Source organism: Crinia signifera, chromosome 1, assembly GCF_055691185.1.
Source record: "Crinia signifera chromosome 1, ASM5569118v1, whole genome shotgun sequence".
In the NCBI taxonomy this organism is placed as follows: domain Eukaryota; kingdom Metazoa; phylum Chordata; class Amphibia; order Anura; family Myobatrachidae; genus Crinia; species Crinia signifera.
The window spans coordinates 198,116,702-198,133,488 of record NC_139217.1 but is presented as its reverse complement, the minus strand read 5'-3'; the positions used below and the strand labels follow the sequence as shown (position 1 = coordinate 198,133,488).

Below are 16,787 nucleotides of genomic sequence, written 5' to 3'. Positions count from 1 at the left end.
CTGCAGGTAGGATCTGAAGAACGACCATACAGCCGGGTGCGGGTCGCCATCAGATCGGACCCGCTCACGGTGCACATCGTGAGCGGGTCGTGCCCCCCGCGTCACCGTGCGCGGGTCGGACGAGACACTGACGACCCGCTCACGATGTGCATCGTGAGCGGGTCGTCGTGGTGTGTACCCTACATAAACAACAAAATCACATGACATGCATCACCAAAACATGATGGGCCGGATGTAATGGGGTGCAAGTCCGGCAGCTGTGCAAGATACTGGCTAAACTTATTTTTTTTTTTTTTTTAAAGGGGCAGTCATTTACAAGGAAAAACCATGCCTTGTAAATGACTGTCCCTTTTAAAAAATCCAGAGGCCAACCGGCATCTGTCACAACTGCTGTAATTGCACAGAATTACATCCAGCACAACGTGTTAATGGCAAGATTGTAGCATACCACTCAAAATAACTGTGGTAATATGACCAAAGCGTAATTTGTATAAAATTTTACAATAGTGATTACTATATTACAGTGTAAATAGTGCACAGCACCACTCTAAGGCCCTTATTCTGATCGGTGCAGCCGGATCCGAATATGCGGCCAGGACCGTGCGTGCGAAACCCCGCCTTCCATACGGATCGCCAACTCCGTCCGTACGCGGTAAGAAGCTGGCCGAACGGACCGCACGTGTATTTTTCACGGAATACGCCTCCTCCATCTCAGGGAACCTCCCCCATCATTCGATGGTCGCAGACCATCGAATGCAGGACCGAGTGGTCCACCAGCTCCCGCAACCTCAGACCACACGGACATTTTTCCGTGCAAAAGCAGAGATCTGGGTGGGCAGCTGACATCCGGCGATGTCATATGTCCGCCCCCTACACGTGCGTCACGGCCGCATTACCATATGTACGCCCAGCGTTTGCATGGGAACGCCCATGAAACGCGGGGCGTATGCATATGGTAATGAGCCCAAATAGCCCTTCACGCCCCTCTCCACCCCCTGTTCGGAGTGTTCACATTTCATGCGGGATTTGGCCGTACGCCCCGCTTGCACATGCGCAGAGACGCCTCTGCACATGCGCAGACACAAAACATCGGCGGCACGAACGCACGCGGATATTACCGCACCAACTAGAATAAGGGCCTAAGTTACAAGATTTTTTTGCCATGAATGAAGGGTTAACAATGCTCTAATTTATTGTTTTTCATGTTTGGTAATTAATTGAATGGGATTCTGGACGTGTATTTCAAATGAATCCCAGTATATGCTGCCAAGTGGAAACTAATTCATGACCCACTTGGTCTGTCTGCAAGTACTTATCACTTGAGCATGTCCTTTGCTCAGTATTTTGCCAAAGGAAAGAAACACATCATTGTGTCTCATACTCACGCCATTAATTCTAGAAGTAAACTCGGAGATCAAGTAAAGGACTCAACCAGTGACATGCGGTGGTGGCTGTGAACAGAGAGGCACTGTCACAGCCACCATTGCACCCCCCAACCCCCCCCCTGCCGCTGACACCGGACCGTGTCCACCCCCTCTGTCAATACACGACACCACCCGCTGCCGACAGTAGCCTTACATTGTACAGTGCAACACAGGAGCAGGATGGATTAAGCGGTCTCTGCAGTGCAGGCTGCTGTGCGAGTACTTACTGACTGCAGCTCTCCTTAATGCCTGGTCTCTGGTTAGCAGCCTCAGTCACTGCCCCGTGTCATTGTTTGCGGATCAGGAGCGCGACTCTGCGGCTGCAACAGGGAGTGGGACAGCACCCAGATTGCCTGGTAGATGAGTGTTTTACTGCCGCTGTCCCACTCGGGACGATCCTGGACTAGCCGCTATCTTGAAAAAAAAATAATGACAGTCTGTGCGGAAGTCCACTTTGAGTGCTGCTGCCTGTGCCCAATCACAATGGCTACAGTGACATGGGCAAGCTTTCATATAGGCTGAAAGCATGCCCCTGTCACTGAGGCACTTATAACGGTGCCGCTTCCAATAGATTTTTAAATGGGCTTTACAGCCCGCTGCTTGTTTCAGCCCTTTGCCCGCCCCCTTCTTCCAACAGGAGGGAAGCAGGAGGCACCGCTTAAGGTACCTCCGAATTGAATTTAAACATTATATAACAATGCGAATGATTAAATTAATATAAAGAAGATACTTATGACACAGAATTTGTGTCATAAATAACTTTTTTGTATTATTTTAATCATTAATGACAGAGGAGGCACTGCCTCCCCTGACTGCACGTCCCTGGACTCAACTTACTTAAAACAGCGACAAAAAAAATCAAGGCAAGTTCAGAGACAGCACAAGTTCATCACCATCATAGTGATCTGGGAAACTCTGTCTGCAGCCAAACACCACCTCCAATTATTATACTGTATACAGTAGATAACTGTACTTGTATTGGAATGACTCAGCATTGTATACAGTACCTCTGAGGGTATTCAATCCGTTTGTGGTTTTATCATCAGGTGAATGACAGGCGGGATTCAATGTCCCGTCTGCCGATTGGCGCAAAGGGGGCACGGCTGCGAAAATGGCCATAGATTGTCGATCTGCGGCCGGGATCGCAACAATCCACAGCCGTTATCGGCAGAAGGGGCCCAACAGCTTCTAAAGTCGGGCTCCTTCTGCTGTGATCCCGCTTCAATACTGTCGGCACATTGAATACCCCCCTATACAGTATGTATTTCTAATACTATAAAAAAAAAAGAAAAAAGAAACACAGGCTCACTACATTTCTAGAAGAGTTTTCCAGCAGAAAAACTGCATTTAATATGCATAAAGTGACCAAAATTTTGTTTATTGCTTCCATGGAGAAAATCAACCTTGCCTTACATACAGGTACATTTAAAAATATATGGGACCCAGGATTTGTCTATTCTGCTGCTCCCCGTCATGGTGCGAGCCTCTACATTCAGTTTAGTGTAGGTTCATTTACGAGACCTTACGTCACATAAAACGTACTTTGTTATAGGGGTTTTATCCTCGAATTAGGTGGTATGGGCTCATGCAACACACTTAGATACAGTAGCTCTACATTACATTTCTGCTTGGTTGGTGTTGCCATTTTTACCATTTACTACAGTGGTCTCTAAACTTTTTCGGGGTGTGAGCTACTCAAGACAATATAAACCGCCTGAAGAGCTATATATAGTGACTGCGAGCAGGACTTTTTGCTCGCAGTCACCGCTCACCCTGTCAGTATTCAACTGACCCCCCTCATTCGCAAATTCCCCCTCGCTCCATTTTTTGAGCGAGGGGGAATTTGCGAAATGTGCCTCCAAAAACTGCGAGAATCGAGGCTAATTACAGCGAGTTTGCTGCACTAGCCTCGGCTCTCGCAGTTTAGGGGAATCCTCGCCATTCTGTGACTGCGAGGATTCCCCCGGAACGTTGCATAGTGCGAGCAGCCGGCGCGGGGGTTAAACTGCGAGGATCACTGGTTTTCTGTGATCCTCGCAGTTTAACCCCCTCGCACCGGAATTGAATACTTGCCAATATGTCACACACTGCAATGTCCAATATGCTGCAAACATACCTCCCAACACTGGAGGCAAAGGAGACGGGACATCACACGCCCAAAATAAGGGGGCATGACCTACTATCGTGGTACTCCTGCGAGGCCACATCCCCAATTTTTTCCTCTCCGAATAGACACTGTGCCATATATACCATGCCAACAGCAGTGCCAGTTACACAATGCCCCCAATAACCGCAGTTATGCCATGAACACAATGAAAGTAAAAAGTAGGATATATATCGGTCTGCGCTAGATTGTGCAGCCTAATGTCAAAAAGAGATTAAGAGGTACCACCACATCAAACTAGCTAAAGCTACAGAGAGAGATAAGAATGTCCCCAAAATACTTGCACAAACAGAGATGAAATATATTTTTAACCTCAAAACCCTTATCCCGGGAGGACTCAATCAAGACTTTGGTGGTTTTTATAGTGTTTTTGGGGTTTATTCTGGTTCGGGCGGCTGGGCCGTAAGTGTACGTTCCGTTTTTTTTTTTATCTGCGCATGCGTACCTTCCGCAATGCGCAGGCGCGACGACTCCACAACGCTCACGGACGGTTGTTTCCGTGCGAAAAAACCTGTCCGCAAGAGTACGGTCATTGTGGGCGGCATAGGGGCGTGTTGAGGGGAGCGGCCGAAATAATGAGGAAAACTGGGCATAAATATGGGCGTACACGGGGGTGTGCACAAAAAATGTACGCTGCTACAACCGCTCGATTGGCGAAAGCAACGTGCATTTCGGACACAAAACAGGCGGCCGCCACCGCCACCTCCAGACCACCCCTACAGATACTGCATGAGAGCGGACGCCTGGGTCTGCTAATTAACGCTGATTACTACTGAAACACAATGCTGCAGTCTATTAAGTCCAAACCATTATTTCACTACCTGCAAGCCACACACAGCACTCAAACACATTGGAAGCATATCTTTCTACACTTCTCTACATGTAAAGGTTGGTTTCATTTTAGTTAAGATTCTTTTAAGACCTGCTTATATATGCCAAGGTAGTTATTTGGTAACCATTTACACACATTCAGTAAGTGTTTTCATATACTTTAAACAGCAGCACACTCAATCTACACAAGTCGACATGTGTCAAAGTTTTCACTCGAATACAAACAATTTTTTTTTCATTTTGATAAAAATACATAAAACAATAATTGAATAACAATTAGAATAAATCATTTAATTGTCTTAATCATAGTTGAAAGGCTAGATTAGGAGGGCCATATATGTGAAGGGTATGCCAGCGTGCACGGACATACGCTAACTCTCACGATCGGTGACATACGCTGATTTTTCCATTGAAAACAGGCGAGACCCGTCCGTACAAGGGGCGAACACTCAGAAAGCCGTAAGATGTCGATGTGAAAACGGAAAAGAGTCCCGTCCGTAAACGATGGCGTACGCTGTGTTGTACGCCAGTTGTCGGTGTATAAGCGGTGATCCGTCCGTGTACGGTGGTGTACGCCACTCCCCTTTGTCGGTGTTTGTGGCCGTCCGTATGCGGATGTTTTGTGGGTGGACTTTCGCTCAACATCCGCGTACGGTAAACGTACGCTGATACGGAACGTATGTACGTTTGGCCGCCGCCCTTTATCCCTGCAATAATCCTTATATCCCTTTTCTTCTTTATCCCTCCCTTTCTTTAGTCCGTCCAAATATAAGATTTTTTAACAAAATAACCCTTTTTAAAACAGATTATTATCTCTTTTTAGATTTCCTCCATTTTTATTACTTCCGTTTTTAATAATAATCAAATTTGAATCAGTGCCTCTAAGTATGTTATGCACTTGTCACTTTAGATATTTTATTCAGGAATGTTCACTTATGTTGAAAACCGATGCTGCTAAAACCACTTTCTATTCTAGTGAAAATACAGAAGTATTCCAAGACAAAACGGCAAAAAAAGGAGAAAAAAAAATGGCAGCGGGAACACGTGATCAGAAACACATGATCAGAGCGGGATCACATGACAAGGAAGAATACATAGAAGTGGAACGCAGAATCCGGAAGAGGTAACCGGAAGTGACTAGCCGCATGTACTGAGGCGCCAATATCGCGGAGGATGTGACGTCAAGTGCAATATCGGAACCCCGGACTATGTATAACGGAATCCTGGACAATTCGTTTTTATGATGGACGTATACCTTATACATTGTATAATACAGCTGCCCCGTATTTGGTAATTAGTGGGCTATTTAAACCCCTAACAGAAGACACCTTGAAAAAGATCTATAATAGATCGAAACGCGTTGGTAGGGACTCTTCTGTTGCTATTGCAGTGGTGGGAACTGGCTCTCATTGGGACAGGAAGGACATCAGGGCCCTGATTTTTCCTTATTTCAACATCTTGAAAAATACCTGACCAAGCCTTTGAAGCTAAGTACACCTATCACCTTTTATATATGTGTACCATTTTTATCGTGATTAAAGGAACCATTTAAAAACTCACTACAGCATCTGCTTTCTGTGGGAATTATACTCTACAGCTGACCTCGATTGGAGGAGTGGAGTGGAGAAAAGACCCCCCAGATATGCTGATTTTACATTGATACTTTGTGAGTAACCTGTGTAGGAGGGCACCCTCTGTATTAAAAATCACCAGAACGGTGGATTATATACCTGAATTCTATGCTTAGAAAATATATGTGCCTTTAAAATAATAATTCAGAATATTGTTCCCTTATGTTTTTCATATAAACTGCCGAGAAATTATACGAGAGGAGAGGGGACTCCAAAGACACTTACAGGGGAGTACAAAATTATTCCTTATTTATAAGCGCCATTGTCAGTAATATTGAGATTTTTTTTGTATAAACACAATGCCCCCTAGCAGTGCCAGATAAACAATGCCCGCCCAATTGTGGTGCCATTCTATATAAATACTCTGGTGGTACTGTGACAAAAAATGGGTGTAGCCACATGGAGTGCGGCCAATGAAAATGGGGGTGTGATACACATATGCCCACAATAGTGCAGTGCCAGATACACATATGCTACCACGGAGCCAAGTATGATCCACTGTGCCAAATATGCCCCCACAGTGGCAAATATGCCCCCACGGTGAGCCAGGTATGCCCCCACGGTGAGCCAGGTATGCCCCCACTGTAGCACCAGGTATGCCCCCACTGTAGCACCAGGTATGCCCCCACTGTAGCACCAGGTATGCCCCCACTGTAGCACCAGGTATGCCCCCACTGTGCCCCAGACAGGCCCCTGATGTGCCCCAGACAGGCCCCCACTGTGCCACTGTGCCAGTAGCAGCCGCACAACGAACCTTACTTGCTGCTCCAGTAGGGGGAGGAGAGTCCGGTTTCCCCCTGCTGGTTTGCTAGTTGTCACCTCTGTCATCATCGCCGCCGCTTCCCTTCAAGCTCTGAGGGCAGGAGAGTACACCTTGGCATGTATCTATAATTCTCCTCACTTCCCTCCCTGTGACAGACTGGGCCCCTATGGCTACCTAGCGTAGTCAGCATAGCGCGCCTGCCAATGGCTGCCTAGCATAGTCAGCGTAGCTGACTACCCCCCCCCACACACACACACACACAGCCTCCAACTCAGGCAGGGAGGCTTCTATCTCCCTGCCTGCCGCAGTTCCCCGCCTCCCTGCGGCATGCAGATTTATACCAAGTTTCGTGTACTTAGTCCCAATAAGCAGAAGGGTTTACAGGAAATTATACCTGGTGTATTTAAGTGTGTTTAAGTACTTAGGGCCTTATTCTAGTTCACTCTTTCTGACAAAATCCTTCTTAGATGGACAAAACCATGTGCAATGCAGAGGGGAAGATGTAAAATGTGCAGAGAGAATTAGATTTGGGTGAGTTATTTTGTTTCTGTGCAGGGTAAATACTGACTGCTTTATTAATTCTCTCTGCACAAGTTACATCTGCCCACCTGCAGTGCACATGGTTTTGTCCATCTAAGAAAGATTTTGTCTGAATGAGTGAACTAGAATAAGGCCCTTAGTACTGAGAAAGGATACCGCTTTTCACTTATTGTCCATCGGTTTGGGATTAATTTGTCAATTGCTTCCATTTCAAAACCCCACTATCCACGTCAGCCCGAAGCGCGGCGAGCCCCGCAAAGGGAAGCGCTAAGCGTCCTCCCAACTTGTTCATACCCGCACTATCCACATCGGCGTCGAGTTGATTTAATAAAGTGTGACGAGCGCAGTGAGCCACCGAGCCCGAAGCGTGGTGAGCCACACGCGGGGACGCGGAATACATGTGAAGTAATCCGTGTCCCCGCGGAATACATGTGAAGTAAACCGTGTCCCCTCTCTGCGCTCACCACACTTTATAAAATCAACAAGTCGGGAGGTCGCTTCCAGCTGGCGTGGATAGTGGCGGTGTTTCAGGAACACATTCACACCAGCCATATCATACATCTGAGACAGTAATGACGACATGTGTTAACTGTTAACTGGATTTTAGCTAATAATAAAGAATAAAAAAAAATTAACTTAACAAAAGTACAATAATATAAAATTATAAAGACCAAAGAAAATAATAAAACAGTTATTCTTCTGATTTTGCATTCACAGAAACTGCAGCAGAAGTGGATGCAGAGTTAAGGTATAAAAAATACACTGGAAAGCGTTTTTTGCGCCAAGAGTTTTGCGCCACATAAATTCCTGTAGGTAGGAGTCCAGATTCTGGCGCGCAGTGCCCCTTTGCCTTTTGTTGCGCCACTTACACGATCCCCAAAGGCGTTCAATATTTTGGGTGTGAATTGTAGCGGTGGTTCAGCTGTGCATTGTGGTACCCTGCCTGCTTCAGCTGCTCGGTGTTATATTCACGCCAGCAATCAGAGTATAGAGTTGTCCCCGGTTCTATATACCGTATATACTCGAGTATAAGTCGACCCGAATATAAGCCGAGGCACCTAATTTTACAACAAAAAAAACTTATTAACTCAAGTGGGACCCTCACTCGAGTATAAGCCGAGGGGGGCTTTTTCCAGCATAAAAAATGTTCTGAAAAAGCAGGCTTATACTCGAATATATATGGTATTTGTTTATGGCGGCCATCAGGGTGCTGGCGTCACATCTGTCAACAAAACAGTCACCGGTGTCTCTGGATATGCCTCCAAACAGCCACTGTTGAGGCAGCACGCGTCCAACATTACTTTTCCTCTGTACAAAGAGGCTCTCATCCACCTCCTATATTTGTCCAGAACCGCCAATCTGGCGCCGGTTGCTCCATCCACTATACAGCCGGTCACCTAGCAACCGTTTGCGGTTCAAACCATCCGCAGGCTACTTCCTGCCTCAGGTATGTGCGTTCCACACCACGCACAACGTGCGTTCCAACCACCCAGCAGGAAGTGACCATTACATTTCCGGCGGCACAGAACAGGGACGGACACGGGAAACCCGCGCTGACTGGGAAGAAGAAGGGGCGGTAATTCACCTTATTAAAGGTAAGACACTGTACACACTGCTTCATTCACTGTTTTACCTGCTTTGACAAAGGAGCATATCACGCTCCGAAACGTTGGTGTCATCTTTGAATACACTAATTTGATTTGAAACCCTTGGAGCGCCGCCTTTCTTGTTCATGCTGTGTGTGTGTGTGTGTGTATGTGTATATATATATATATATATATATATATATATATATATATATATATTTAAAGTGCTGCTGACCACTGCATGTTTTATCATTGTGCCACTTGTGAAGGGGCTCACTGGGTTGGAGGTATCTGCTCACTCTGCTGTTCTAGGTGGGGGCATACACACTGCCCTCCATCGCAATGTTAACCACATCCCAGCTGCTCCATCAGTAAGGGGTATGTGTTTGCTACTCCTCGAGGGCAGCAGCTCACTGGGAATGGGAATGTGCTCACTGCATTTTGGAGTACAGATGGGGTAGTGGTTACCATTACTGCTTTCTCTCTTTTATCTCCCACCCTATAATAGGGGGGGCGGCAAAAAATATTGTGCCTACGGGCGGTATTACACTTAAATCTGGCCCTGGGTCAGGCCACTACACAAAGTGGGTCAGGGATGCAAGATTTGGAAGAGTTGCATAACATAATGGGTGTAGAGGACACGGAGAGGTGTATGCCGGTCACACCATGGACATGGCGATTGGTTAAGCTTAAAACAAAAGAATAAAGTTCAAGTAATAGTAATTGCACAACCAAACCTGAGCAACACCGGGTACCTCAGCTAGTGATCTAATAGGAAATAAAAATAAAAACGTTCCCTATAATTGTGAACTTTTAGAGCTTGTCAGTTATAATTCACAGAGCAGTCATCTGAAAATCTCTAGCACACAAGGGGGGGGGGGGGTGTTGCTTTGAAATCATGGGGTTTTCTGTATATTTTAGCTGTAATAAATCTTTAAACCATCCAAATAAACATGCAAGGCTTAGTTTGGCAGGACCACACTTTATTAAATCTCCATCTCAGACTATTCTTTTTAGAGATTCCATTTTGCAGTATCATGCAATGTTTTCTTTCAATTGTACCTTGGAGTGGTTACACCCCCCCCCCCAACCAGGTATTTAAGACCACATGTCCCTATATTATACAGTACAAAGGCAGTATGCCTCTGTAAATATATTATCTTGAAATAGATTTCCATATGCTTATGATAAAAGTTTATTTGCCCTCTTTTATCACGTCAGGCGGCAATATTTTTCCTCACTCATATCCATGTACAGTTTATCATTTTCTTAAAAATGAAGAAAAACTACCCCGCCACACCTGATACAGAGAACTGAGGATGGACATCAGAAGCCCACCATCAAATGATGGCTGGGCATCCGCCATCGAACCTTTCGATGCGATGGTCACTGATCATCATATCAAAAGTATTGGATTAAAAAAAAAAAAAATCATATGATTGGCGCATGTGCAAAATAGCCCTTTTTTGCGCATGTGCAAAAATCTTCAGCCTTGCTATGCATGTGCAGAAGCACTGCAGCATGGTGGGATGGACCATTGGAACACCATCAAATGTTTACCATTGGATGACGGCAAACATCGGAATGCCACCATCAAATGGTGAAAACACTACCATCAAATTAAAAACATTGATGGTAGTGAAATATTGTGATGTAATGTTCATCCCTACAGGGAACCATTGCTCCTGTGCAGGTGGTATATCTATAGGGGGCCTGTCATAGCTAGAGTAGCGGCGGGTGTTCCGGGCCATGGTTCTCCCGCCGCTGCCTCTCCTTCTATTCCCACCTGGTCCTGCAGCAGTGCTGGAAGCAGAAGCTGCCTCTTACCTGCTCCTGGTGTGTGGCTTTAGGTGTAATGGGCATTACGGTGTGTGTCTTAATTTATAATGGGCATTATGGTGTGCGGCATAGTGTGTAAGGAGCATAACGGTGTGTGGCATGTGTAATTGGCATTACTGTGTTATTGGTATTATGTGGCCACTCCACTTTCATATAAAGCCACACCCTTAATTTTTGACTCACACACTGCTATGAGGGTGCAAAATTTCTTTCTGGCACCAGGGCAACAAAATGTCTAGTTACGGCACTGAGTGTATGGTGGTATTATATCTTACTACATGTATTGTAGCCAGTATTGTCCATTACATATAACTAGCCTGGTGTATAAGCTGCTGGTAAGGATGGCACTGTGTTACCAGCATAACACTAGGCAACTGCGGTCACGTAAATAATGTTATATGAAGGGATAGGTAAAGTCTGATGTAGGGGTGTACTGGGCACCAGACCAAAGTGATGGAAAGGGGCAGTGGTACTTGTGTATTATCAGGGCACCCGATGTAATGTAAATCATATACGATATCGCATCCGATTTATCTGCCGATTTTTGGCAGATTCGATCTGCGATGCGATTTAGCGTCCGATTTGCGTCCGATTTTTTGCCGATTTTCGGCCATTTCCTGCCGATTTGCATGCTATTCCATCCTTGCACACCCCCAGGTAGTATGCGATGGTATGCGATGCGATGCAATTTTTGGGAAAATGCCCCTGATTGTACAATTAAATATAGCATTGCATGCCAGCAAGTGGCATGCGATGAGATGCGATTCACAATGTTAAATGCACCCCCATTGTCAACGCCAACCCGAAGTGTGGCGAGAGCAGCGAGCCCGCGAGGGGCGGCGGTACGCGTCATCCGACCTTTTCATACCCCCACTATCCACGTCGGTTTGGAGTCGATCTTAGATAGTGTGGCGAGCGCAGCGAGCCACCGAGCCCAAAGCGTGGCGAGCGCAGTGAGCCCCGCGAGGGGACACTGATTACTTTACATCTACTTTACGCCACGGTTTAAAATCAACTCCACGCGGACGTGGATAGTGGGGGTATGAAAAGGTCGGAGGACGCGTAAAAAATTACGGCCAAAATTCGGCCGCAAAATCGCATCTGGTTTTTGCATGCAATTTGCGGCCGATTTTCGCGGGCGCCCTGATAATACACAAGTACCGGGGCAGTGTCATGAGGCCACACCCCTTTCTGTGGACATGTTACATAGTAATTAAGGCTGAAAAAAGACGTTAGTGAATCGAGTTCAACCTATCTAACTTGTAACTACTGACTTGAGTAAGTCATATCTATAGGATTTCCTTAGTGGCCAAAAATGCATCCAGTTTTGATTTAAATTCATTAACAGTAGTTGCTGTAATCTTGTACCCTCTTCAGTGGCAGCACCCTGCCCCTAAAAAATTCCTATAGTGAACACTAGACACTGTGCATGTATGTGGAGCTATGGGCCCAATTAGGAGATTCTACTTCTCATACTGTAACAGAGCAATAGTATAAGTTTAGTCTTACACAAACTGACCTAGGACGGGATGTACTAAGCATCGCTTCCACAATGCCAAGTATAATGCCACCTACCACAACCGATCGTGATAGATATATATTATAGCTAGATAGATATTTAACAAGTCAGTTTTATTGGTCAGGCCACTGGTCATTGCAAAAGCCAGGTAGGTAACAAATAAACAGACAGTACAGATATACATAACACATACAGCTATATGCTAGATGTACCCAGGGGAGGGTGATGGACATGTATAGGGGAAACACAGGGAACATATATTCACTGAGCAGAACAACGCCTAGGCCGCCATCATCGTCACCACTGCAGCAGCCAGGTAGGTAACAGATAAGTAGAGACAGTACAGATATAGGCCCTTATTCTGATCGGTGCGGCCCGATCAGAATATGCGGCCGCAACCGTGCAGGCGAATCCCCGCCTTCCATACGGATCGCCACCTGCCGTCCGTATGCGGATATGTGGCGATCCGCATGAAATTGGACGGGGATACGCCTCCTCCATGGTGGGAGCAGCCCCTGCATTCGATGGTCGCCGAACATCGAATGCAGGGCCGCACGCTCCACCAGGTCCCGCAACACAAGACCACACGAACACTTGTCCGTGTGAAATCATGTATAGAGGCGGGCAGCTGACATCCGGCGATGTCAGATGCCCGCCCCGTACACACGCGTCACGGCCTCATTACCATGCATACGCCCCGCGTTTGCATGGGAACGCCCATGAAACGGGGGGCGTATGCATAGGGTAATGAGGCTAAGTAGCCCCTCACGCCCCTCTACGCCCCCTGTGCGGCGTATAAAGAATCCGTGCGGCGAAATCGCCTGCACATGCGCAGAGTGACCTCTGCACATGCGCAGACGATCAACATCGGCGGTCCGTCCGCATGCGGGAATTTCCGCACCGATCAGAATAAGGGCCATAGATTGCTGTGCTATGTATGGAACAGGGGAGACACGGGGTAACATATGGCTAAATGGCACAGTTCCTAAGCAGCCATTTGCTTCACCATCTTGTTCATGCTGCTCAACAGGCCATCTTCCCTACAGCACACAACAGGATGGATCCACATACCGCTGAATTGTGATTAGAAATATAAAAGACAGCTTTCCCAATCAAAACAATCCATTTTGATGATGGGATGAGTGATGGACACTGCTAGAAACCAACTGGATCCCTCTCATGGAGAATGTGTAAAGTAGCCTATAGACTTCAGTAGTGTAACTCCCACAACAAGCACCATTCTGAGGAGAATAGTACCCATGGGCAGTACGGATGGTGTAATGGTTAGCATTACTGCCTCACAGTGCTGAGGTCATGGGTTCCATTCCCACCATGGCCCTAACGGTGTGGAGTTTGTATATTCTCCCTGTACTTGTGTGGGTTTCCTCCGGGTACTCAGGTTTCCTCCCACAATCCAAACATTTATAGGTGGGCTATTTGGCTCCCAACAAAATTAACCCTAGAATGTCTTTGTGCGCATGTACATGTGGTAGGGAATATAGATTGTAAGCTCCACTGGGGCAGGGACTGATGTGAATGTTCAACTATACTCTGTAAAGTGCTGTGGAATATGTATGCGCTATATACGAAACTGTTAATAAATAAATAAGGAAAATGCATCCGAAGTCTGAAAACTGGAGTTTTAGTGGAGCTTTAGTACAACCCATCCATTTCCAGTCACTTCACACTTTCATAATGGGTCTCCCAATATGCACATCATTTACAGTACTCTCATATCAGTGAGCCTGGGGATGTCCATCACCTTTTATTTACCACCAAAACTGAGCAACCAACACACACAGACACAGTTTCCTTGGCAGCCAATTAACACGCCTAGGTACATTTCGACAGTAGAAGTGAATCCACATGAACACAGGAAGAACATACATCAATCATGTCCTGGTTCTATTGTAACGTATGGCCTCAGGAATTGTAACCAGTGTACAGTATCATTATCACATATAGAGGATTTTACTATTTACTACATACTGTAGGTGTCATTCATCATAGGTTTATAGAAGCACTGGCATCAGGTATTTCAATATGTTTTATCATTTAAGATAGATAGACAGTACCTGATTAACCAATAGGCTAATTAGGCTGCAACCTTGGTTGCAAGGACTTGAGGGGGGGGGGGGGCAGTTTTCCCTCTAAGCTGTGTGCGCACAGACATTACAACAGAGCGCACAAAGCAGCACTGGTCCCTTTTGCAGTTGTAGACTCAATGAATGTGTGTTTCACCAATTAACTACATTGTGTGCTGTGTTTTGAATGTTTAAATCAGGCATGTCCAACGTTGGCCCTCCAGATGTTTTGAAAATACACATCCCAGCATGCTTTGCAATAGTTTTAGTATTCTCGAATAGCAAAACTGGCAAAGCATGCTGGGATGTGTAGTTTCAAAACACCTGGAGGGCCAACGTTGGACATGCCTGGTTTAAATGTTCAATATCATTTTGAAGTAAAGTTAACACAAATGCTGAACGTCATTTTCCAGTTTTATATAAGTGACGCACAAAAATTAAAATTTCCTTCCAAAGTTGCACAGCCAAAATCGTTTGCCGCACACAGCCTTCGTAAAATTAGAGGGAACATTGGGGGGGGGGTGCAGTGTTAAAGTCGAGTTGCACACACGCCATTTTAGGATAGTATGGCCACCATCTTGGTTCGCAGAGTTGCGCAAATAAAGTATTATACCCGAGTCTGTGTAGCAAAGTGGACCATAAGCGCAGCCATACTAATACACATAAATTCATGATGCCAAACTTACACCAAATAAAATATAGTTTATTAAAGGTTTAGTGCACCACACATAGGTTAATCTACAATACACAATTATGTCTGTATGATGTTTAGTATCGTTATGTTCCGTTTCTCATGCGCAGCACTCCGGTCGTAGCGAAAACTTCGCAAACCATAACGTCCGAGAGTTACGGACAAAATCCATATTCTATGTACAGTACTATTTCTGCTCAACTGTGTGAGACAAAGGAAATCAAGTTAAAACCGGTTCTTGTTGCTTTTTACAACCCCGACGACGATGCCAACACACAAAGGATACTGGAGTACACTCCCCCTGCACCAATCCTATTCAAGTGTAATTCTTTGCCCCAATCACTGAGGACTGGACATTCGAACCCTTGACCAATTGCAATGGCCTTTGACCCTCCTTCTTGGACCCTATAAAATAGCTATCCCTGAGCTGGCTTGGTCACTTCGGCACTGCATCTATCCCGTCACCATTTGACCGGGCTAAAGTTCTATTTGAACATAGCGAGCTCCGACCGGACTGCGCTGCGCATATCTGATGAGACGGTAAACGGTTGCATTCCTTGTGCTTTCTTATATTGTTTATTGGCTGATTGTATTCTGTACCTGTTTTCTTTCCCCTAGTAGTGTTTTGATTTGTATTTAGTATTGTTAAGGGAATTGTATCACGTGTTATCCTGTATTTCTTCTTTCTGTAACCCCCTTTTTGTCCGCTAGGGACTAAATACACTATTTGGAGAATCTATCTCCTCCCCTTGTTATATCCTTGTCTCGAGTCTCATTCGCATCTGGCGATAAAGGTTTATTACGGACATTGTCCTTAAAAGGTATTCGCAGTTAAGGGATTAAGTACTGCGAAGGGATATTCTATTACTGGCACTCGTCCAGCATGTACAACACATGGAAAAGGTCCGCTACGCTTTGTTCGCACGCAGCTAGGGATAAAGGAATGCAGTTAAAATCCCGGCGGTCTGGATCCCGGCGTTCAGAATCCCGACGCCGGAATCCCGACCGCCGAAATCCCGACACATTCTCCCTCCTGGGGTGTCCACGACACCCCTAGAGGGAGAATAAATTAGTGTGCCGAGCGTAGCGAGGCACCGGGCCCGCTGCGTGGCGAGTGCAGCGAGCCCGCAAGGGGGGGCGATCCACGTCCCCCCCTTGTCGGGATTTCGACGTCGGGATTTTGAATGCCGGGATTTCATACTGCTTCCGGGATAAAGGGTACGCAGGTTACGGAAAGAGTACGTAAACTGCGCATTTCACTTATTGTCCTTCTGGTTATATTAATATCAACATTAACAGCAGGGAGGAGGAGAGCCTGGCTCAGCAGCAGCGCCGGGTGTGTGAGGGAGGGGGGAGCCGCCGGGACATGCTGGTACCCGGCGACTCTCACCGCAAAGGACAGCTCTTAACGCAAGAGCTGTCCTTTGCTATAATTATCGCATATGTTAGAACATATGCGATAATTATAATTGCGAATAGAGGCGAAGGGGGGGGGGGGCGGAGATTCTTAGAGAATCTCCCCCAATGACTGATATCAGCCAATCAATGGAATGGCTAATATATCATAGTATTGTTACTGACCATGTGCATCCCATTAGGGCCAGAGCCTAAAGCCCCATACACACTAGCCAATGGTGATCGCTGCCAATACAGTTAAACATATTGGTCACGGACGATATTATCCATTCACATTGAACGATATTGGCCGCTGATAT

At 46.1% G+C, this 16,787-nt stretch overlaps 2 protein-coding genes across 6 annotated transcripts in view; one reads left to right on the top strand and one right to left on the bottom strand.

Annotated features, from left to right (window-relative positions):
* Positions 1-16,787, bottom strand: part of FAM13A (family with sequence similarity 13 member A) — a 191,701-nt gene that overhangs the window by 157,060 nt on the left and 17,854 nt on the right. The window lies entirely within an intron of this gene.
* LOC146066743 (putative E3 ubiquitin-protein ligase HERC6) overlaps positions 1-16,787 on the top strand; it is a 437,857-nt gene that overhangs the window by 407,618 nt on the left and 13,452 nt on the right. The window lies entirely within an intron of this gene.